This window comes from Aethina tumida, chromosome 1 (assembly GCF_024364675.1).
Source record: "Aethina tumida isolate Nest 87 chromosome 1, icAetTumi1.1, whole genome shotgun sequence".
In the NCBI taxonomy this organism is placed as follows: Eukaryota; Metazoa; Arthropoda; class Insecta; order Coleoptera; family Nitidulidae; genus Aethina; species Aethina tumida.
The window spans coordinates 42531305-42555803 of NC_065435.1; the positions used below are offsets into that span (position 1 = coordinate 42531305).

The window sequence follows — 24499 nt, forward strand, 5'->3', positions numbered from 1 at the left end:
AACATTTTTTATAATAAATAATTTGATTATGTATTTTATTTTGTTAGTTAAATATTGAACAGCTCATGATTTATAATTATTAATTAAATAATGATAAAATAATGTATAATAATTAAATTATATAAAATAATTTTTACAATAAAATGCACATGCACGCAATAATTTAGATAATATAAAAACAATAATTACTAATTAACTGCATAATTAGTGAGATAACCAGACAAAAAAAAAAGACTGATAAAAATTTTAAAAATATAGTTGCCAATGGACAAAAAAAAATAACAATTTTTGAAAATGTGTTAATGCCTTACGAATAATCCCCTTAAAACAAACTGTAAATCGGACCACAATCAACAAACAAACCGTCGCACGAAGCCCGCAACTTCAGAAAGCACGTTGCCCGTTTTTGGGGAAAACCTCGCGCGCGTTTCCACGTACAGTTCGGCCGCCGCGAGTCACTGCAGATGCTGGATGCTTCGTTCCGTACGGTCTACTGTACCAGAGTGAGGCGCGACAAGCACTGAATTCTCATTGCGTCGAACCGGGTTCTCTCTGGTGCACGCGCTGCCCTAGGTCGGAGGACCAGGAGGAACCGACGCTCCGGATCGCCGTGGCAGCGGCGGCTCTCGTTACCCGTTGCCGTTGCCGTACGGCGTGTAGGGTCGGTGGTGAGGCACGATGCCGCAGGTTTTACGCGAACCCGCGGGTCGCAGGTGTCCGTGAGCGGCGCCCCGACCTTTTGTTTATGGTACGTCGCCGATTTTCATTATTTTCGGTCTGTGATTTTCACATTTTACTGGCTAGTACGTGTTGTTGATTGCTTATTTTTAATTAAACAGTTTTGCCGTTCTGATGGTTTATTTAAATTTTATGGGATGTGGATCAAGATAAAAGTACTTGGGTTTTTCATGTCGAACCCTTTCAAACGTTACCTGTCCATTTTTGGTTCCGTACTAACTATTTTTAGAACCTCCTTTTCAAACAAAAACTACTTACGTCTCTATCTAATCAATAATAGTAATTTTTATTCGTACAATGTATTTTCATAAATATTTAATGTATTTTTTGTAAAGAGATACTATTTTTAAATCAAGATTCATTCAAGCATTATTTGATTGCTTACACATGTTTGATTCCTGGCTTAGTAAATATTTATGTTCAAATTTTGATGTAATTTTTCTATTAAATTCTTGTTTTTAACAATTCTATTGCAAACAAACTATTTTTAAATCATGAGTCTAATTATTAACAGTGATTTATATTCAGATTATTCCACTCTTTTCTATTATCATGCTCAATATACTTTTTGTACATATATCAATATATTTTTAATAAAGACTGGATTTTCTATTAAGTTTTGCTCAAATATATAATTAAATTATGATCCAGGTCAAGTGTAGTAAATTGTTTCTGATTCCAGATCCTTTCAAGCATTATTTTCAATGCTGACGTATTTTTGTCTCTTGACAATAAACTTTTATTTATACTCAAATGTTCGTAGTAATTTCTATTTAATTGTTTTCTACCAATTCTCTGACAAGTTACAACCGTTTATATATAAAATAAGATTTATAACTAGATTTTATTTATTATTATTTATTCTCAAGCACAACATATATTGTCTTATTTCTATTCTCACCCACAACGTACTTTTTGTACATTTTTATTATATTTTTTAATAAAAGTCTTGATTTTCTAAAAAGTTTTATTCAAATATTTACTTTAATTATGAATCAGAGTCAAGTCCAGTAAATTATTTCTGATACCAGATTCTTTCAAGCATTATTTATTGCTTTGCATATTTTTGTTTCTAAACAAAACAATCTTTTATTTACATTCAAATGTTTGTTGTAATTTTCTGTTAAATTATTGTATTCTAGCTATTCTTTTATAAATAACAACCGTCTATAAATTATGAATCTAATTAATAGTAAAGATTCAAAATCAGATTCTTTCACTTATTTTTATTCTCAATTTTACAATGAACTTTTTGTACTTTTTTTGATGAATTTTTTAATGAAAATCTTGATTTTTTAAAAAATTTTATTCAAATATTTACTTTAATTATGAATCAGGGTCAAGTCCAGTAAATTATTTCTGATACAAGATTCTTTCAAGCATTATTTTATTGCTTTACATATTTTTGTTTCTAAACAAAACAATCCTTTATTTACATTCAAATATTTGTTGTAATTTTCTGTTAAATTATTGTATTCTAGCTATTCTCTCATAAATAACAACCGTTTATAAATTATGAATCTAATTAATAGTAAAGATTCATATCAGATTATTTCACTTATTTCTATTCTCAATTTCACAATGAACTTTTTTAATGAAAATCTTGATTTTATAAAAAGTTTTATTCAAATATATATATTTCAATGTATTTTTAATAAAAGTCTGGTTTTTCTAATAAGTTTTGCTCAAATATATAATTAAATTATGATCCAGGTCAAGTGCAGTAAATTGTCTCTGATACCAGATTCTTTCAAGCATTATGTTTATTACTTACATATTTTTATTTCTAGAACCAAAAACTTTTATTTCTATTCAAATGTTTGTTGTAATTTTTTATTATACTCTTGTACTCCTGCAAGTCTCTTACAAATAACAAATTTTTATAAATTATGAATCTGATTAATAGTAAAGATTCATAATCACATTGTTTCCCTCATTTCTGTACATTTTTAATGATTTTTTTAATATAAGACTTGATTTTCTAAAATGTTTTATTAAAATATATATTTAAATTATGAATCAGGTCAAGTGCAGTAAATTGTCTTTGAGACTAGATTCTTTCCAGCATTCTTTCATTGCTTACATATTTGTATTTCTTGACACAATAAACTTTTATTTACATTCAAATTTTGTTGTAATAATTCTACATATTAAATTCTTCTAATTTAGGAAATAACAAATGATGTTAAATCATCAGTTCATCATCATTATTTTACTCATTTCTGTTCTCATTAAGGTATTTATCAATAAAAATATTTATTTCTAAAAAATTCATCCAAACAAAAACTATATTTAAATTATGAAACATTTCAGGTGTAGTAATCTGTCTCTCTTGTCTCTGTTTCCAGATCCTTTCAAGCATTATTTTTGTTGCTGACACATTTTTGTTTCCAAACAAAAACTATTTTTAAATCATCAGAAATCTTTTTACTTACGTTTAAACGTGTACGTTGGAATGTCATAGAAAAATACAAAATAAAATTTATAATTATAGTGTAAAATATTTAAGAACATTGATATAAAAGTGAGGCATTTCCTGCTTTGTGCCGCATTTACATCGAAACAAACATATCGCCTTTGTTGGATCCCTGGAAGAGACCCGCCATTATATTTTTAAAACTGCTAAATTATTCAGTCCCATTTAAATGATTATATTCTCCTCGCCACTCTATAAATACTTTAAAAATACATTGTTATTGTTCGGGCGCATTAACATCCCAGAAAGTAAAAGTAAATAACGATAAATAACCGAATGTAAATGAAATAGAAGGACGGGATTAAATCTGTAGACAATTTGGTATCGGTCGGGTCGTTTCATTGTGCGGCCATTTGTTCGCTTTCGGGCCCCATTGAACGTTTGATCGCAGCCAAAGCCGGTGAACGCGTCCGAACGGGTCGCAGTTGCGGTGTGAAAGAATTCAAATCCACGAGGCGATCGCACGGATCTGGTGCGCTCGGATGCAGTAAATTAGACAGCTTAGAGGGCAAATGGTTCGAAATGATCGGAGCACGTTGTTCATTTTTACCGGATACCTAGAGATGCAGCTAGTAAAAAATCGTCAAGAATTTAACCTGAAACTGCATCTGAACTTTGGCATTTTTTTTCTTTTTTTGCTCAACCCGTGTTCTTGTCGATTCTTCGGAGAAAAATAATCAATTAGATAAATGTTGTTTTGTTCATGCTTTCTCTGGCCTAATTATTGAATATTGAAATTCCTTTCACAATTATTAATAAAATATCAAATAAATTAAAATATAAAACTTCTAAATTGTCTTAATTGTTCACGTTTTTATTTTTAACTAATCAAAATTAATAATTAAATTTCGCAGCAGTGTCACAAATCTTCAAGCAACTCTAATGTGTCTAAAATTTATAAAAAATTCATTGGGGTGTTTCATAACCGTCCTTTATGCAGACTGTTTCAAATTAGGTACTAAATTGCTTTAAAAGCTTCGCAATTATTTTAGTTACATTCATAACTGTTCATAAAGCTTTTTTAATATATATTAAATATATTATTTATGTTTAAAATTTTATATAGACCTATTTAAGAAATTCTAAATTGTCTTAAAATGTTTTATATTTATATACAACAGCTTAGAAAGTTTTAAACTGTTTAAAATAAAAAAGCTTGTCTCAGTTGTGTACTATTTAAGAAGTTCTAAACTATCTAAATTTATGAAAAAACTTAATAGTATAGTATAGTTTACCTCTGTCAAATTTATATACCATAAAATGGTTCATTAAAAACTTTTTATATCTACATATACTCTATATATAAACCACTTAAAAAGTTTTAAACTCTTGTTATACAAAACATTAGAAAATGGCTCGGCTATCTAAGTTTGTACAGATCAGTTTAAAAAAATGTTTAAAATAAAAAATATGCTTAAGTTTCATAACTCAAAAATACATTTGTTAATTCAAACTTTTTGTTTCCAAATTTGTAAATATTTTAACAATAATAATATTTTCAAATACTTATCAAGATCATAAAATTTCAAAAATATATTTAAAATATAAACTTAAATCAAAAATGTACATATTTTTTATTAAATTTCAAAAAAATTGCAAAATTTCAAGGAAAAACGTCAAAATTCAAATTCAAATTAATTTTTCTTTAAGAAATTTTGATTTGTTTCAATTGACCAAGACAAGTTCTTCATCAGGCCAAAAAATTGAACATTTAAAAAATATATATGGAAAAATATTGATTTTTTATGAAAACGTAAAACCTCATTTTAATAAAAATTGTTAATTTTTAAAAATTCATATAAAAATGAAAAATTGATGAACATTTTGAAAAAAATAGGCGTATAGTACAAACATATTTTTCATAAAAATTTCAAGCAAAAACCGCAAAAATCAGCATATTTTTTTAATGCGCCGAAGAGCATAAATTGAAAAAAATTTGTCGATAGCTCTATTTTTCGATTTTTTATGGCTGAAAATAGGTGTAACCGTAATTCTAAACAATTACCAATTCTTTTAAATACCAGAACCGACGCAACGGCGTAAGAAGGACACAGATTGGTGGAGCTAATGTGCCTAATTACAGAGGTGTCTCATGATGGGACGACACTCCAGTAATGTGATAAATTCCGATAACGTAATAACAGGATAATCTATTCTTTGATTCCTTTTGGACTGTTAAATTCGTTTTTCTATGGATTCACCATACCGTTCTCTATATATAATTTTCAAATGGAATCAGCTGCTGGCTTTGGATTTTATATTATTCGATTTATTTTTCAACATTGTTGTCCATTTCCTCATTCGTCTCGATGGTGACATCACTGATTGTAGGTTACGAACCGCCATCCATCATGAGCTTTTTATTTTAAGAATACACAATTATTTTAAATCGAAATTATTTTGAATTGAAACAGTAGCTTAACTTTCCAGTAGGTTCATTTAGAAGACTGTTATTTTGTTTGGAAAGAAGAAAGTCCAACTTATTTGAGACACAACTGAGAAAAAGAGAGGGATCAGGAAATTCTAGCACTTTAAATCCCTAGACCATTCCCTTTTACACTATTTATTCTCGTTTTTATGATGTTTCCTGAATCTGATTGCTACAAAGTTTTAAGAGGTGTTTTGACCCGACAGACGGGTAGTACATTTAGGGGTTTAGAGAGTAGGCTCTCCTGACTAATCCCACACAACCTTGGTACTCGGTACCAGGTGTGTGTAACATCATTCCCCCACATAAAGAAAAAACATTAAAAGTTCCTTAAAAAGACATACGAGTGTCTTAATTTTATAGAGTACTTCAAACTATAAAATAAAATAAAAAATGAATACGGGATGAGAATAACAATTAAAAAAAAAAATATGACAATAAACTAAATTAACAACCAAACTATTAACTGTAATCCATCTTTCCGCCCGACAACGGCATTGTGAACGTTATAAATTTCAGTACCAGCGAACGGAAATGTGACAAAAGTGCAACTAGACCATTTAATGAAACTAGTCAACCGAAATGTAATGTCTGCGTACATATATAAAATGTAGCAACTGTTTAATAAATAAAAATACCTGACAAAGATTTCAATTGGACATTAAACGCATTGTTCGCCGCTCAGAAATGTATTTATTATCATTACGATTTAAGTTAGTTGTGGTTTGATAGTCACAACATATTGCCTTACCGCAGTAATAAATTTAGGTTTTAAGTGTTCTAATTGTATTATACAATGAACTCGTTAAATGCACTTATTTCCTTAAAATTAGAATAATCCCAGTGCAGTTAATTGTCTTGATTGCATTTAATTTGTAACGAGACCAGTCCGGATAAATTCTTCACTTTTACACACGCCCCTAATTGGAAGACCTAAGTGATGTTTTGTTTGATAACACTTTCCAACCGTTTCGATCAATCGTTCCACGACGAATAAATTCCAATTATTTGGGCAATATCGCACGAATTCGCGACCCGGAAAATACGTTCATGAAACCATTAGAGCCAATAAAAAAGAATGAAGTGTACAATTTCCCGCTATAAATAAGAGCATAATCATAATCATCAGTATCACTTTAGTTCAGGACAAATCCACTTAGCGAACAATTTTACAACATTTGAGCCGTGCAAACAACGTAAATTATTCAGTCACGAGCGATGTTGTGCAGCTTTGAGGAAGTCGCGTTTTCAGTGCATACAATTTAAATAATTGACATTATTTGAATGCACGGAAATATCTATGATTAACTCTTTTAAATGGATATCTTATTTCAGTTCGTATTGCATAAAATATCTTGTGCTCGAGCGGCATTATCAGATTTTCTAAACCATGAGTGTACGATGAATGGGCACAGCTATTAATGGTAAATAAATACAATCTGATATGTTCACTGGTTCATTTTCAGATTTCGCGTTGGCTTACGGCTTCATTAATTAGCCGGCAAACCGCTTAAAATACGTCTGTAAAATTTTTCCTAGGCGATAACACCAATATCCGGAATAAGTTTTGTGTCCAGTAAAAACGCCGGAGATGGGAAACTTTATTGAGATAGTCCACGACGGCAGATATACAAGTTTTCGTGTTACGTTAGGGAGGCGGCGAGTTTAAGGCGTACACTTTCCGTTTTCTTGTTGGGTTTTATGGGTGCTAAAAAGTGAAAATAATTGTATTAAGAAAGATAGTGATTTTTATAACCGCAACCGCATAGATATTTCGTGACTAACGTTGACTTCTTGAATCATCAAGGTATGTATCATCGGGCTTTAGTGCGAACGGTTTTTGTGATATATCCAAAAACAGCGACGACCCGCTTTGATAACGATCACCACCGGGACCCGTAACTTGAGTCACATACGCTCATTTCCATGTTTTTTAAATTAAACTCCCTATTGCAATATATCAGTTTCAATTAAGACTGTTGTTCGCGTTATCCTTAATGCAATCTTACTATTTTAAATTAGTATTAACAGGGAAATTATCGTGTTCGACTTTTTTTCGAACTGCATCGCGGTTAATTTCGATTGACATTTGAATAAATCGCCTCTTGAACGGTCAAAGCGGTAATTAAAAATGATAAATCAGTAGTAGTACACTTCCGTTAGGTTTGATTCATAATAATTTAATTAATAGGCGAATTCCAAACGATAATTAAACAATAATTATAACATGGTAAAATTAGATTCTCTTGATGTCTGGTTAAATCGATCTTCCTTTCTAACCGGGCCGCTTTGAGCAGATTATAGTGTAGCCGGATTGACAATCACAACTAGACTAACGTTCAGAAGTCAAGAATTTTAATTCAGTTATAAAATTACATCGCTCATATGTAGAGCAACAAATTGTAAAACATAATAATTTTATTAAAAGAACGAATCTTTTTAATTTAAAATAATTTTTGTTTTAAGATGAAAGTCGGTTCCAATTATTCAAATCTGATGGCATTTCATGGGTGAGAAGACCAATTAATGAAAGGTGTAATCCCAACTACACTAAACTTACTGTGAAGGAGATCTTATAGTTTGGGGATGTTTTTGTGGGTTTGGCTGGTTAAGACAGATGGGAAAATGAGTCGTTTCGTTTATCGTGACATTCTGGAGAATCATTTGAAGATAACATGAGTTTAAGGTGGACAAAAGTCTGCTGAAAACAGCAGAAATACGTTAGTTAAGAATAGGAATACGTGTAATGTATTGGCCAGCACGAAGTCCAGACCTCAAATCAATTGAAAATCCATGCAAAAAGACCGACAAATACAGTGAAAAGAAATATCGAACCATTATATTGAAAATCTACTGAAGTCAATGAAAAAATAGGTGTACGAAAGGTTGTTTACTTTTGACCTTTGAATTTTTTCAAATATTAATAAATATTTAACTAAACCCTCTAATAAACAATTATATTGCCGTATTCTTGTTATCAGACATGCTACATAACTGACAATAATATGGATATTTAAATGTATACTTTTGTCAAGGCAAATGAAAATTTCTAAAGTTGTTCTATATATGATAGAGTGTGTTAATTAATTACCATCAATATTACAGAAATTTTTACTAAAAATAAATATATTTAAACACTTTATTTAATTAATTAACGCAATATTAAATAAATTAAAACATAATTTTTTATTCAAAAAACAATAATTTAATTTAATTTACATTTAATTAATATTAAACAAAAATTATATTAATTATGAACTTTTGCACTGATTTAATCACATTAATTCTGGTGGAGCAACACATTTTTAATAAATAAATTAAAGCTAATGAAGGAGTATATGATAAAAATAATTTTAATTGTAATTTGAATAATTTTTTATTAGTGAATTTAATAAAAATAACTTAACTTAAAATATCATATACAAAATTAAATTAAAAAATGCATTTATACACTGCCGCATAGATCCACAAAGATGATTTTGTATTCCACAATTGTAGATTCGAATCTTACCTTAATACAGAAATGTGTTACAACCACGAATTTTTTAGTAAATCAATTGACTTTTTAGTAACAGTATAAATTTCTAATAAAAATGACTTTTTAACGCTTAATTAATGTGTCATAAAAAAAAAATAAATTTAATTTTTACTATTGTCGGTACATATAACTTAATTTGAAATAATTAATTAATATAACACAATTAAACCATAAACTTTTAAACTTTAGTGTCGACCTACTTTTTGTTAACGCATAATAATATATTATAAAATTATATTATTAATTAAATTTTGTTTAGATATATTCATTTAGTTTTCTATTGTCCAGTAATTAAAGTTATATATTAATTTAACAAATACTGTGAACAAAAAATGTTAAAAAAGAGCATTTGTGGGCCCAAGTGTGTGTAAACAAATTGACGTAACTTTCTCCGATTGTACGGCGACTTGACACTTTGGGAACGTGTGTCAGGCTCATCACATCGCTGAACCGGAATCACACACAAAAAGAAAACATGAGCACAGTGGACGAGTTATTATTTGGTAATATTTATATTCTAAGTGGGTCTCAAAATTGACAGATTCGGCCAATAAACAAAACAGAACAACGGGGTATTGTTCGTGAACGGGACAAATATGCATACCAACGAGAGGAAAACATGCATATGTAAATTGCAAAAATACCTCATTTTAAGGTCGACAGCGGAGAATATCACGGAACCGTCTAATAAAAACGGAAATTTTGAACGGTGTTAAAATTACCAATTATAGTTGAACGAGAGTGATCTATTTGATAATAAAAAAGCTTCTATTAGTCAGCACGTAATTTACGTATCGGAAAAAGTAATTTACGATTTTGGTTCATGATTTATTTGAACAAATTTTTACAGCATACTTAACATTTATGTATTAAACTGTGTGTATTGTTTAAAAGCTTTTTTATACTCCCCCTAAATACTTTTGGTCCCATAATTTTGATTTTATCTGTTTAAATGTGGATGTATTGAAGATGAATAACATCAAAGTCCTCCTGAAATCCGTAGCAACGAAGAAATTAAGCAGTATCTCGTGCCAAAGCTCGTACAACATATTTGGAACTAGGCCAGTCATTAAATTGTGATGAACTAACCGTTAAAATGAGATTTCATGCAATGAATTTCATCAAAGAGTTGGACTTAATGGATTTCACATAAATTAAGTGAGCATCACAAAATTGGTAGACAATTATCAACTCTTTCCTTGCACGTAAAGAAAATGAGTTGATTACAATTCTCCCTGGTTTAGATAAATGATTGAAACTCATCCAAGAAAGATTTCATGAACTTCTTTCGTCAAAAGAAAAGATCTTCTGATTCTTTATGACAATACTAGTTGTCTAATTAGTTCAGATATTTGTCCTCGTGGCAATTATTGTCCAATTTTGTTCGTAATAAACGATTTAATTCTGAAAATGAGGTCAAAATTGAGTTTAATCTTTTCCTTAGTTACAAATACACAGAATTTCTTCTCGTGCCCTGAATTTGTGGTCGCGTTAAATCAAAATTAAAAACCTAAATTACTTTTCCCGACACCTAATTTAATCTACAAAGTCAATGAATATAATAGAGAATTTTTCTGTCTCCTTTACGTAGGCAGAAGTAAAAGTGAAGAAAATTATTGGCACCGTGATAAATCCGATATTTATATTCATAAAGGATCCATTGTTGTTAAACCATTGATTTATTATGTGTAAAAAATTGATGCAAATGAATCGGTGATCTTTAAATGGAATACCTATCAATCAGATTTACGTGAATACCTGGACAACTCAATAAAATTACCATCACTAATATTTTATTGGCGACAGTGTCATGCCAGTTGCATCTTTAAAGCCACATTTTACTTAATTTGTACACATCATTTGTTAAAATGCAGTCAATGATTTAAAATAGCCAGTGATTTATAAAACGTGATTGTACTTAATCACACGTTTGATTTTAGATCATCAAAAATACATCGGAAATCGATTATTGAATATGGAATTTATTTTATAGCAGTACTTTTTTTTGTAATTTTGCTGGTATTATTGGGGTCACGAGTTTATAAATTGAAAATATCATTTGGATATTATTAATGGATATCTTGAAATACCCCGTGTAAACAGATATGATGTTTTACATTTTCTATTATAACATAGCATTATAATTAATTGCTGTCGGTTGCTAATTTTAAGTAGATGATGCAAAAGTTTTAAAGTATGGTAAGAATGTGTATGCAAACAGTTAATTTATACTAAGTAAACACCCGTAAACGGTTAAAAAATTTACATTGAAAATAAATCATACTAACAGCACGCGAAGTAGTAAAAGTGCAAGAAAATCGTTTATGTTCACATTTATTGGTAATTAAAATTGTTAATAAAATATGCTTTAATGCAGTGTCAGGGTCGCAAAACTTTATTTTCAGCAACCAAATCATGGAATCATTCAAAACTAAGATTTAATTATTCGTTGCTGGTGCAATTAATGAAGTTTAACATCAAGCATAAACTCTTGTTATCCAATTGCGAATTGATTAGCAGTCACTTTCATTTTTAAAAGTGTAATCCAATTTTCAAATAAAACAAACACCATCTATTAATACTGTTTTACGCTTTTTTTTCAGGGCCGGCCACAACAGAAATTTTATCGCGGGCCTTGGAACGTACCGAGCACATGTAACATAATAAATATTGGCATAAATCACCAGTAGATCTATATTGAACGTGTTATTCGGCAGACAACATTGCCACTGACGTAATTCGCTGCATCTTTAATTTTTGAGCAGCATTTCTCAATAGATAGGACAAGGTCGTTTCTTACGTGTGTTTGTATGTGTGTCTTGGAGCTTTCCACAAAACGATTACAAATATTTATCATTGAAAATTTAACAAAAAACTTGAACTAACTGGGAATTTTAATTGAAATATTACAATATTCAATTTGAAACACACAAATGAAATACACAATTGTTTAATTTAAAAAATAGAAGGATATAATATTTAACTACATACAGTATAATATTTTGCCACAACTCTTTTATTTAATGTGAACTCTCAAAATAATATAAATTTACTGTTTTATACTGTACTATAGAAACATGAATTGAGCTGAACACTAATATAGCAACTTTAATTTTGAAAAGAATTTTTATTGATCATTTTATTGTCTGGAGATTGGAATAAGAAAATATGCTTTGATCTTCTAATCAACCTTTCATACTTAAATTTCTGTTTACATGTTGAAACACATTTATTAAGAGCATCATTTCTTCAATATATGGAAAAGAACCCCCATCCAATAACAGCTTCTTATAGTCCCTGAACTAATTTCAGCAAATCCCATTTCCCCCACGTTGGTTTTAATTTCAGTTGCTGATAATAATAATAATAAGAGATTTAAATTTACAGACAGCAATGAAAGACCATAAAGTATAAAGTTAATGTAATTTTATCCATTGAAAAATAAAAAATACAATTTTTTCAAAGAATAAAATAACAAAAAACTATAAATATTATAGGTACTGGCATCCAATTCGAGTAATACAGCTCATATTTTTAATATATTTTAATATGAAGCTATAATTATGGACACTACTGTATATTATTTTCATGAAATCAATAATTTTAGTTTAGAAAATGATATAACTCATTCCACAAGAGAAAAATTTTGGGTTCATGAAGCTGAAGAAAAGATCAGCCTTCTCTTTTTCAGAATTAAACTTTCTCTATGTAAAAAATTGATCAATGACAATAAATAAAGTCACATAGAGAAATATCTAGACTAAAAAAGCAGAACGTCTTTTCTATAGAGTAAAGAATCCTGTAATGGAATAAATATTTAAGAATTTGAGCACTCAAGAGCACACATTTTAAATCTAAAAAATGTTTTAAATACAACACAGGAAAAAAGAAATAGCATAATTAGAAAGAGCACATTCAAAGCTTTGACACAACAAACATATTAAAATAAAAGTTTATTCTGAAAAATCATGAACCAAAAACGTAAATTACTTTTCCGGTATCTAAATAAAGGTAATTAAACAACATTATTTGTTTACTTACCAGTTAATTATAAATAATGAGTCACTCAATGAAAGTTTTATTTGTATATTTAGTAACAAAATACTAATTTGCCACATTCATTTGTTTGTTTCCATAATTTATTTCCAGTAAACAGAAAAAAATCATGTACAAAATCTTCAAATAGAAAACGTTTTCTCCTTACAATTCAAAAGATGAAACTTTGTAACGAATACCAATTGAATAAAATTTGTCGAATATTTTTCTCCAACCAAAAAAAAAGGACCGTCGAATGAATAATGGTCATCTCCGCACGCGAAACCTCAAGATTCCGATTCCGTTCAGTTTTATTTTTGTTTGAACGCCACCCGAATTCATATATCATTGCTAATGAATTCACGTTTGGGCACTACAAGAGAATTAAATTAGCTAATAAACTCCGGCGCATTGAATCAACCTCAATATCGTGCTAATGGATATCGGGTATGTGCAAGTCACTTCGCGACGATAAAAATAGATGTTACACATTTATAATTAGGCGGCGAAACACTGTAATATGCAAATTGTAATTAAATAGATGCGTTTTGAGTGTATGCAAAAAAAGAGAATAAAAATAAAATAACGTGCATTTCATGTTTGAGTCGTGATGTGCAGCAGGAATTATTAATGCTATGTTGACTGTAGTAAATGCAGTGCCACATTCATTTACAATCTGCTACGTGAAACTGTTCGCAGCTTTCGCAAAGGTTTTAACAGAACAGTACACCGGGAAATTTTGCAATGACATAAAATATTGAAAATTTTATTATATCTCTCATGTTATTAAACTTTTTAAGCACGTAAAAAGGCCGACAACCATTTGGAAATGTAAAAACTGAACGTTTAAACGTAGTTTTACAGAATTATAATCTGAACATTGGAGATTAAAAAATTAAATTGGTGGTTTTTTAAATGTAAATTATCTGAACCGCGTTATTATTGATAAAGATAAATGTTTTGAAATGCTCTCAAATACGTTTCTGTGCGATCTTTATCTAACTGAAACATCCTGAATCACTGAAAGGCTGTTAGGAGCATTGCCAGAGCTTCTTACTATTCACCAAGTTGAAAATGAGCAACTATAACAAAAATAGCAATAAATGTCAACACTTCTAACTGTATTATAAACATTATTATGGTTTTTAAATCTTTTACAGATGTGTAATAAATATGTGACCATTTAAATTATGTATATTTCCTATTGATAAATTTATAACATTTATATTTATAATCTCAATATGCAAATGCAAACTAAATCATGATTAGTGTGATAAATATAAAATATATAATAAGGCAGTTTTAAGTATTTAGTTATTAAAAATTTTAAGAACACAAACACTTCAGAAGGTAAAACCTTCCAATACCAAAACGACATTTTTAAACAGGAAAATAAATTATTTGAAATGCTCTCAAATACGTTTCTGTGCAATTTTTATCCAACTGAAACATCCTGAATGACTGAAAGGTTGTTAGGAGCATTGCCAGAGCATCTTTCTATTCATAAAAATCAAAAATGAACAACTATAACAAACTCGTCACTTCTAGCTGTAACATACAAAATATTTTGATTATTAGATGTTTTACAGAGGTGTAATAAATACTTGACTATTAAATTAATTTGTCTATTGCAAAACAAATAAGCATCAGTTATTTCTCGTTGATTAATTTATAACGTTTATATTTATTTATAACTCAATGTCTACCATCATAATTATTACTCAATATGTAAATGTGAATCAAAACATGATTAATGGATAAATTTAAGATAAGACAATTTTATGTCAGGTAACAAATTTAAATATACAGAATATATATTTTTCAAAACAAACACAAAATTAACCTTAATGATAAAAATTCTGTTTGATTTTTATCTAACTGAAACATCTGGAATAACTGAAAGGTTGTTAAGAATTATGTTGCTTATAGAAGACAAAAATGGATAACTGAAACAAATCTATTATCACTGTACTTTTTACATTATCAAGATAATTAATTGTTTTACTAATGTGTAATAAATTAATGATTTTTAAATTAGTTTGTACACTTCTGCTGATTAATTCACAGCTTTTGTATTTATAATTCATTGGCTCTAATAAAGTATCAAAATTATTTATTACACATAGATATCTAAATCTGACATAAATCATAATTAATGTGGTAATATCTTATACGAGTTGACTTTATATTTACCCCAGAGAACTTTACAAGATTTATTACATATCTCTTATTATTAAAATTTGTAAAAACAAACATTCCAAAAGAGAGAAAATATTTTGAGCAATAATTAATTGAACTGAATATTTGATATATCAAAACCCACAGTCCAATATTTACACCACAATATTAAAAGAAAGTTAAAATATTTAAAACGCTCTCAAATATGTTTCTGTGAGACTTTTATCCAACTGAAACATCCAGAATGACTGAAAGGTTCTTAGTAATATTACTAGGACTTTACTCGCTCCATAAAAGTCAAAAATAAACAAACATAATACTCAACATTCATAACCGTAACATCCACGTTGTCGTGATTATTAATTGTTTTACAAATGTGTAATAAATTGTTGTTTATTAAATTAATATGCCGATTGTAAAAGTCGGATGTACATTTCTTACTGATTAATTCATAACGTTTATATTTGTAATTCAACAGCTATAATCAAGTATCATAATTATTAGTTATCGATATGTAAATGTGAAACAAATCATGATTAATGCGATAAATGCACGAGCCGATTTTACGTGTTAGTAAATAATAAGACAGAGAAAATATTCAACTCAAGAAATCCAATAGGCGATCAAAGTGGCTAGCGTTATTAATTATTCTGTTCCGAACTAAAACTAGAACTCAAAACTATTAGTGTCACCCCGAGTTATTCAATACAATCTAAACTCAGTTCTTCAATGTCTTAATGAATTCTAAATACCGTATTACATGTCGCATTGCCACCATTTCAACACATTTACTTTATTCAAGTGTTTTGCAATTTAATACGTTCGTTACAGAAGTAAAGCACATTTTTATTGTGTAATAATCGAAAAATATTTTAATAACTATCTATGATCGTGATTAATCTGTTACTCTACCTAACTGTGCGTTGAGAATGCACCATGTAATTTTAAATTCACTCAACTAATGTAAATTAAAATTAATTAGAAAATAATTATAAGGTCTAAAAATTGACTGGAATGTAATTATATTGTGCTAAATTGCAGTTTAATACATTATTTCCCTGTAGATAATAGCGGTTAACTATCTGGCAATTAGACCAATTTGTTTCAAGTGTTAATAGAAGCTGTCTCGTAAATTATATTGAAATTGGAAAAAGTCGGTAAATTGCCGGGATAAATTGAGATAATCCGAAGGCAGCAACATTAATGCGTATCCTCTTTTCCGCAGCATCAAAGCAAATAAAGAAAAAATCTGACAGATACGCGCAAACTTTCGTTCTGGCTTTTCCGCTCGCACAGCCGCGAAATTAATTAATAAAACTACTTAATATTTATTTGATGGTCTTGTTAGAGAAAAAAAAACCTAAGCATGAATTATGCAATGTGCACACATAATAGATGCTTTAATCACATAATTGCTACTTACTCGATTCCTAGAAACGGCCATTAAACAGAGATCTGACAAAATATTCTAATTATTTTTCTTTGATGTTCAGTTAATTACTTGCAGCCCACACAGAATCGTCTGTTGATAAAAAAAATCGGATTTAGATGGAAAATTCTTCCATTAATCCTAATAATCCGGCTCAAGGATGATCTCTCAAATGCATCCGATACCAGCCAGTGGTAATTACAAATTACGAACAAATAAACGATTTTTTTTTATGATTTTACGACGGTAACAATCACAAATCCGTGTTCCAAAGCGGCGATTTTTTTTTTTACTTTTCAGTTGTTTATTTACGTTTACTTTCTTTTATGAAAGACCGGCAGTAATGACAGAAGTACGCAATAAACTATGCGGCCGAGTCGGGAGTATCCCAGTTTTTCCTGTTTCGCGTGCTTATTTCGAATAAATGCATCCTCTGAATATTTAGAAAGACGTTTATTCAGCAATGCAATGCGACCGTATACCTCCATAAAATGCATAATAATGCTGATGTGAAATTTATGCTAACGGCCTTTGTTAACACCGCAACGATCGATTTCTTTTTGTTATTATTTTAATGGAAAGTCGCGCAAGTTTTCCTCAGAACCACGTGTCTAATTGGAGTGGTATAGTTGGCATCCGTTTTTAAAATATCCAAATAAAAATACTGTTTATGGAAATTGCATTTTAATATTGGTCTGTAAAAGTGGTATTTTTTATGGGAATTTGTTCTATTTTCTAATATTTTAAACTGTATCACTTCGTAATTAGAATAGTTTGATAACTATGAGAAATTGAATATAAAATTATTTTTTCTTTTTTCATACAATTAAAAGGAAATAATGAACGCCCTGTATAAAATTTGGGAGTTCCTTTAATGGCTCCTTATAGGATGGTCCTCGATTAACGTATATGGCAAAAATGAACTTTCCAGCATCAAAATTGGTGGTTTTACAGACATTTTAGTTAAACCACTAATTTGTCAAAATTTTTAGAAATAAATGAATAACACAAAAACTATTGAATTTAGAATTTAAAATAAGATATATCCATTTTATTTGCAATTACATATAGAATTTACAAATCCAAAAATATATTTTTGCCAATTTTCAAGAAAATATTCACAGTGTTCACCATTTTCAGCTCCTAAATCAGGAGGAATTTAGACGAAAGTGACAGACATGCATTTTAACGATATATTAACACTTATATCATAGTAATTTTAGTCGTAGTAATATATTAATAATTTTTACATATTTATTCAAAATAATCATGAACAACAATCTCATGGTCAATTTCATTTAATTGAAGAAATTATTTCTTATTCTTCATTAGCTTTTGGAAATGAGGTTAGAAAGAGAGTTTATGAAAAACGATGACAAAATATTGGGTTATTAACTTCTAAAGTTTTCAGTTTTTTAAAGATAGATTGCCATGAAGAAGTTTTACATTAGCTCTACATGCTTTGGATAGAGCTAGAGTTTGAGAAATTGAGGCAAATTTATTTTTTTTTTAATCTTTTTTCCATAAAATTAAAAGCGAATAACGAAATTTGGTTCCAATAATGACTTTTTATAAGATGATTTTCGATTAACATATATGCCAAAAATAAACTTTCCTGCATCAAAATTGATGGCTTTATAGACATTTCAGCTGAACAATCTGCCAAATTTTTTGGAAAAAAATTAGTAACTTAAAAACTATTGAATTTAGAATATGATTTAGCCATTTTATTTACAATTACATATAGAATTTACAGATTCAAAAATATATTTTTTCCAATTTTGATGAAAATGTTCACAATTTTGAGCTCCTAAATTAGGAGGAATTTAGATGAGAATGACTTGAATTTATTTTTAAAAATATATTAAACCAATATCATAGTAGTTTTGTTTGTAGTAAATTATTAATAATTTTACATAATTATCAAAATAACCATGAACAACATACAGTTTTATGTTCACTTCCATTTAATTCCAGATCAAATTCTTGAATTTATCTTTTAGAATTGAAGTTTTTTAATTTCAGAAAGAGAGTTTTTGAAAAACGATGACAAAATATTGAAATGCTACCAACATCTAGACTTTTCAGTTTTTCAGGGAGAGATTTTCATGGAGAAGAAAATTTAACATAACTCTATTTGTTTTGGTAAGAGCTGGATTAGCAATATTCATAAGGTTAGTTTGAATACTTTTCTTACTGACCAAGTGGAACATAAGTATATATAATATAAAAATGGACAATTTGGTAAAATTATCTTACATATTAGTAATTACTGTATAAAAAAGAAATAAAATACGAAGAAATTAAAACGAATAAAAAATCAGTTTCAGTTACAACACAACATAAAGGAAATGTACCACAAGCAGTATAAGATAATGTTTCAGTAAAATGGCTGTATTTATCATATGCTATATGAAGTACTGGATGTACGGACCATGGACTGAACATGTTCGTGAAAGAGCCTTCTATACAATTAAATGAAGAAAGTGTAGTTTTTGATCAGTTTTCAATTATTATTATTATTTGAAAGACAGAATATATGGAAAATATCATAAGAAAAAAAAATTACATATTCATATTCGATTAATACTAGTTATTGAACTATCATAGTTATGAAGTCCGTCTATCTTTTTTATACTTTGTTTAAAAAATCCGACTAAAATATCATAAGAATATCATTTTTACCGGCCACCATGTGCCACCACGTAGTCCATTTTTTAATATTTTTGGCTGTATTTCAAAAATAGTCCCCTAACTAACTAATTAACTAACTAACTAGCCATATTCGTATTCTATGTAAAATTTACTAGGGAGAAGTTTATTACCACGTTTCACGTGTAAACTAATGTTATTGAGGCGTTAGAAATTAACAAGCAGCCTGCGAGGTTCGAGAGCTTTACAAGTGCAGAGGAACGTACGCGTACGTATGAAGACAGTACGAAGTAACACAGTGACTTTTCGATAGTGGCAATGCATTAGGCGCCTGGCGGAACATTTCAATTATCATTTCGCGTTGCGGCAAGGCGCCAACATCAAAGGACAAACCCACAATCTGTATATACTCTCTATGCCACGACAGTCCGTGTTATTAATGAGCGTTCAATTTTATTCACGGACACGGACTTCCAGATCTTATTCACGACATTATGTCACACATACGTGTCGGACGTGCGAAGGTAATGGGGTGTCTGCGCCACGGCCATTGTGACATGTTTGCCCGGCCAGTAAATCTGATCCGGCGTATGAATATAAAAGGGTGAGGGAAGATGATTCTTATAATATCTCGGCCTGTACAAACTGGAACATACACTTGGTCTTTGACCGCGGTCTTCGGGTTCACGTGGTCTCGGCGAAAATGGTCTGGCTACGCGAAGATCTTGAAACCTGTGTTTACTTAGTTCTGCATATTTACTATCATAACTTGCGTTCTATGGCATGTTGTCCATGCAAATGCACTGGAGAAATAAAAAAAAAATGAACGACAACGAGGTCTTCTTGTAATGGTGCAAATGCTTGATATGTTCGACAGTTACAGGACAACAGTATGTTGCTTGAAATGTGGATATTTTTTAAGAAATCAAGTCTCCATTTACGTTGTATAGCCACGTAATTATTTGGCCTTCCAGGTCGATACAGAAGTTTATAATTTAATGGATAATCATTATGTTGTGCCATGAACCACTTTTATTAGATTTTTGAGAATAAATTTCATAGATTTTATCTATGTTAATAAACTAATTAAACACTAACAAACGTAATACGTGTTGAATAAATTACTCTTTTACTGCAATGTTTCAACAATTGGACGAAATGTAATTAATTTTATTTATTTTTTTACGTTAAATCAAAATTTTTAGAAATCAAATTTATTATTTTTGAATAAAAATCTTTCCTTTTAATTTAGCTATATTGAAAAACAATGTGCTTTCTACATGAAAAACAGGCATTTTTAAATTATTCTTTTGAATTAAAATGTCACATTGAAGTGAGATTTTTTTTATTTAAGCCCAATTTATTTTTACATTTTATAAATGTCTGAGTAAAATGGTTGTGTATAGTTTTGGGTTATTGATATTTTATCTTTAAATATGCCAAATTTAAATGACCATCAAAAACAGATTATAACATTTTTCGTTATTAGCTCAGATGTTATATTAGGTATTTTAAACATCGTTTAAAATATTTCATGTTAATTTTTAAAAAATTTCTCAACAAATTAATTGAAAAAAATCAGCAAAAATTAGCCAAATTTCTAAAAATATTTTTTTAATAAAAATTATTTCACTTTATATTAGATATTACCTAATTTTTAATTTTTGAAAATAAAAATATACTTTTTGGGAAAAGTGATATTAAATTTTTAACTGTTGTATAAGTTGAAATATCCGTATATTTTTACAATTTTGAATGATACTTAAAATTCTAAATAAGATTAATATTTTTTGAAGAAAATTAAAAATTAAAAAATATGAAAATCAATTAAAAATAGTCCAAAACATTTTTTAGATTTTCAAATTAAATAATAAATTGAATAAAAAAGAAGAATTAGACGAACTTGAAATATTAATATATTGTATACTGTAAAGTTCCAACAATTAGTTGAAAAATAATTATTTAACAGTAAATTAAAAATTATTTTTTAATGTAATTAATTATAATTTTATATTTTAATAAATAATGAATAATTATGTTGCTGCATGAACTACTTCTATTAAATTTTTGAGACAAAATGTACTTTTTTCATACATTTTTTCGTTCAGTTAGTCATAATTCGTCAACAAATTAATGGTATAAAAAACCAGAGAATTAGATAAATAATAACTACTGCAAAGTTTCAATAATTTGTCAAAAATAAATTTTTAACAATAAATTCTTTTTCAGCATTTTTATCCTTTTTTTATTCCTTTATTTTGGAATAAAATGTGATATATTAAGTCACTTTAAAATTAAAATAAATTTTTTAATGGAAGTAACGTGATCCACGCCATTTCTAATGGAACATCACGAATATTTTTGTTTTTTAAAATATCTTAACAAATTACTTGAGAAAAGCCAGATGTAATGTAACTTGTGTTTTTACATAATAAAACAAGAAATTACAGCCTTTCGATTAGATTAAAAGTTAATAATTTCAGAAATATTTAACATTACACTTCCCCTGAAAAACCACGGAACATGAAACATCGTGTATCGTGACGATGCTTCATGCGAATCGCCTTTAAACTAAAGTAGCACTTTCAGTAAATATTTTATGTACGTACTTCACATTTAATATCAAGTGAAGTGTATAGTACACAGTCATCTTATAGGAAACAGCTCATTTAACTTTAAGAACCATAACTCGGGAAAAATATTCACTAGTTGCCATTTGGATAAGATGTTGTTCAAACTGGCCAATGTAAATTATTTATTAAAAAACATTCTGACAAATTTAATTTAGAAAAAATGGTCAGAATAGAAATGGGATCTGCCTTCATTAACCAACCAGTGCATAAATTCCTTGGTCAAATTCTTGGGAGTTTTATAACCGCCTAATGAATATTGTGTTATCTTAATGATTTAATTAAGCCGATTTCCATAACTGACCAGCCCAACAAGACCGAAACAATCAAATCACCTACATCTGGCTTTGTATCTTAAAGATCTGTCTAGACTGATCGCCGATTGGCGAACATGAAATCGCAACCTATTTAGCTTAATTAACGTAATTTACCAATTTGGGAAATTGTGTGAACGTGTACCGTGCAATTTCGTACGATTTTTACGGTATTTAGCAACGATCAACACCTGATATCCAGTCGGAATAGCTGGCGCCACGTTATTACAGAACTGGCAAATTATCGTTGATGCACACTGAAATTGCCCGTGAATTTGTTCGTATTATTAAAAAATTGCATGCGGATATAAAGGAGTAAATTAATGGACGTATCATTGCCAGTTTTATGAGACAATCAAAGTAATGAACGCGTGTAAAAAGTCAAACGTTTAAGGCATCACATTATAAAACACGTACTTAACAATGATAATAAATCCTCCCTGAAAGCTATATAGCTACAATTACAGAATCATAAAACACACTTTCTAGGCAGCAACGCCATTCACCAATCTAACACATAAAATAAAGCATAACGGGGCGAAACGCAGAGACGGTCAGATAAAAAATGATTCAATTATAGGTGGTGTTTGATTGTTAGTAGTGTATAAGTGTCACTATTAATTGTGTTTATATCTTTTTGTTATTGCTTTATTCCACACCACCCGGACGCCGTGAAAAATGCGTGAGCGTGAGTCCCGAGGGTGCGCCTAACACGAAACTTTATGTACACGAATAAAAACTAACATAATATATTAATATATGTAGTATCATCTTTCCCGTTTCAATGGTGGTTCGAATTTTGAAGGACTCAGGTGCGACACATTGTGGTATTTACGGTTTACCTATTGTTCGGTTTCTGCTTTCATCAACATCGCACACAGCCCTGTCAAAACAACCTGGAGGAGCTAATTGCAGTTGTGTGTGCACAGAAAATATAGGGCACCAGCATCAATCAAGACAATGAGATTAATGTCAATATTGGCTAAATTGATCCCATTAATTATATTGAAAATAAATAAACAGACAACACGGAACTTGTTAGATACGAGTCGTAACAATGTTTAAATGGTCATTCAATCAACCCGTTACAAATCAGTGTGTCAACACACACACAAGTCTGGTTAACAGTGCACTGCCAATATATTAACATATTCATTACTGAAATCAGCACGGGATCTACTAATTAATTACTTAATTAGGCGCCAATTATATGGGACGCGTTTGCCATGGATCCTGAAGGAGCAGCTCTCACAACATACAAACGAAGTGCCGTAAATGTTAACGTATTCAGGATGTTCCCAGGAATGTTTCCCACATTTCCATAAAACAATGGTAATTTAAATCGACGAAGTTACATATAATTACAATAATCGTCATTTAAACGGTTCGCGAAGGTTTTTATTGGTAAGCTCCTAATTAATTAATATTCTGAAGAATTTACGACCAATTTATAAAATAGACTCCACTGGTGGCCCCTCGATTGATTTATTCACGATTTAATTGAGAATTAAATTGTTTATGCCGTTTTAATTCGTGATATACCATTAGAATCTATTATTCGAGCGTATCAAGTTTCAATTTACAACATCGGCCTTTTTTTTACTGAATATTAATGTTTTATACAGGAGTGTCCGGAATATATCTTATTTATATCATTGTTTAGATATTATTTCATACAGATATCGCCACAATTGACATTTCCACCAACAGTAATTATGTATATGATCAAGGCTGAAAAATGAATAAAATATTCAATAATTTTCTAGCCGTGGCCCGCAAAAATTACATTTATGGCACAACGGCAGGAGTATCGTTCAACTTTGAACAAGGGTCGAGTCCACATGCGAAACATACATTTAAATTAAAACGTTTTTTTTTATTAAAGTTAAATTTATGAAATTAATAAATCCTTGACGTCCCTGGAACGTAATGCACTCGAGTTTGGTACGTTCATCACACTTGCAGCATATTTACGATTGCAATTGCGCCGCAGTAGCTCATGGGATCCATTTGTTCGGCCACAAGAAATAAACCACTCAATTACTTGCTCAGGGTCCTCTATTTATAATTTAGTTGGATTA

The 24499-nt window shown here is 29.4% G+C and overlaps 1 protein-coding gene across 1 annotated transcript in view; it reads right to left on the reverse strand.

The window, feature by feature from the left end:
* The window catches only part of LOC109595116 (thrombospondin type-1 domain-containing protein 4), a 124171-nt gene that overhangs the window by 40916 nt on the left and 58756 nt on the right, over nt 1-24499 (reverse strand). The window lies entirely within an intron of this gene.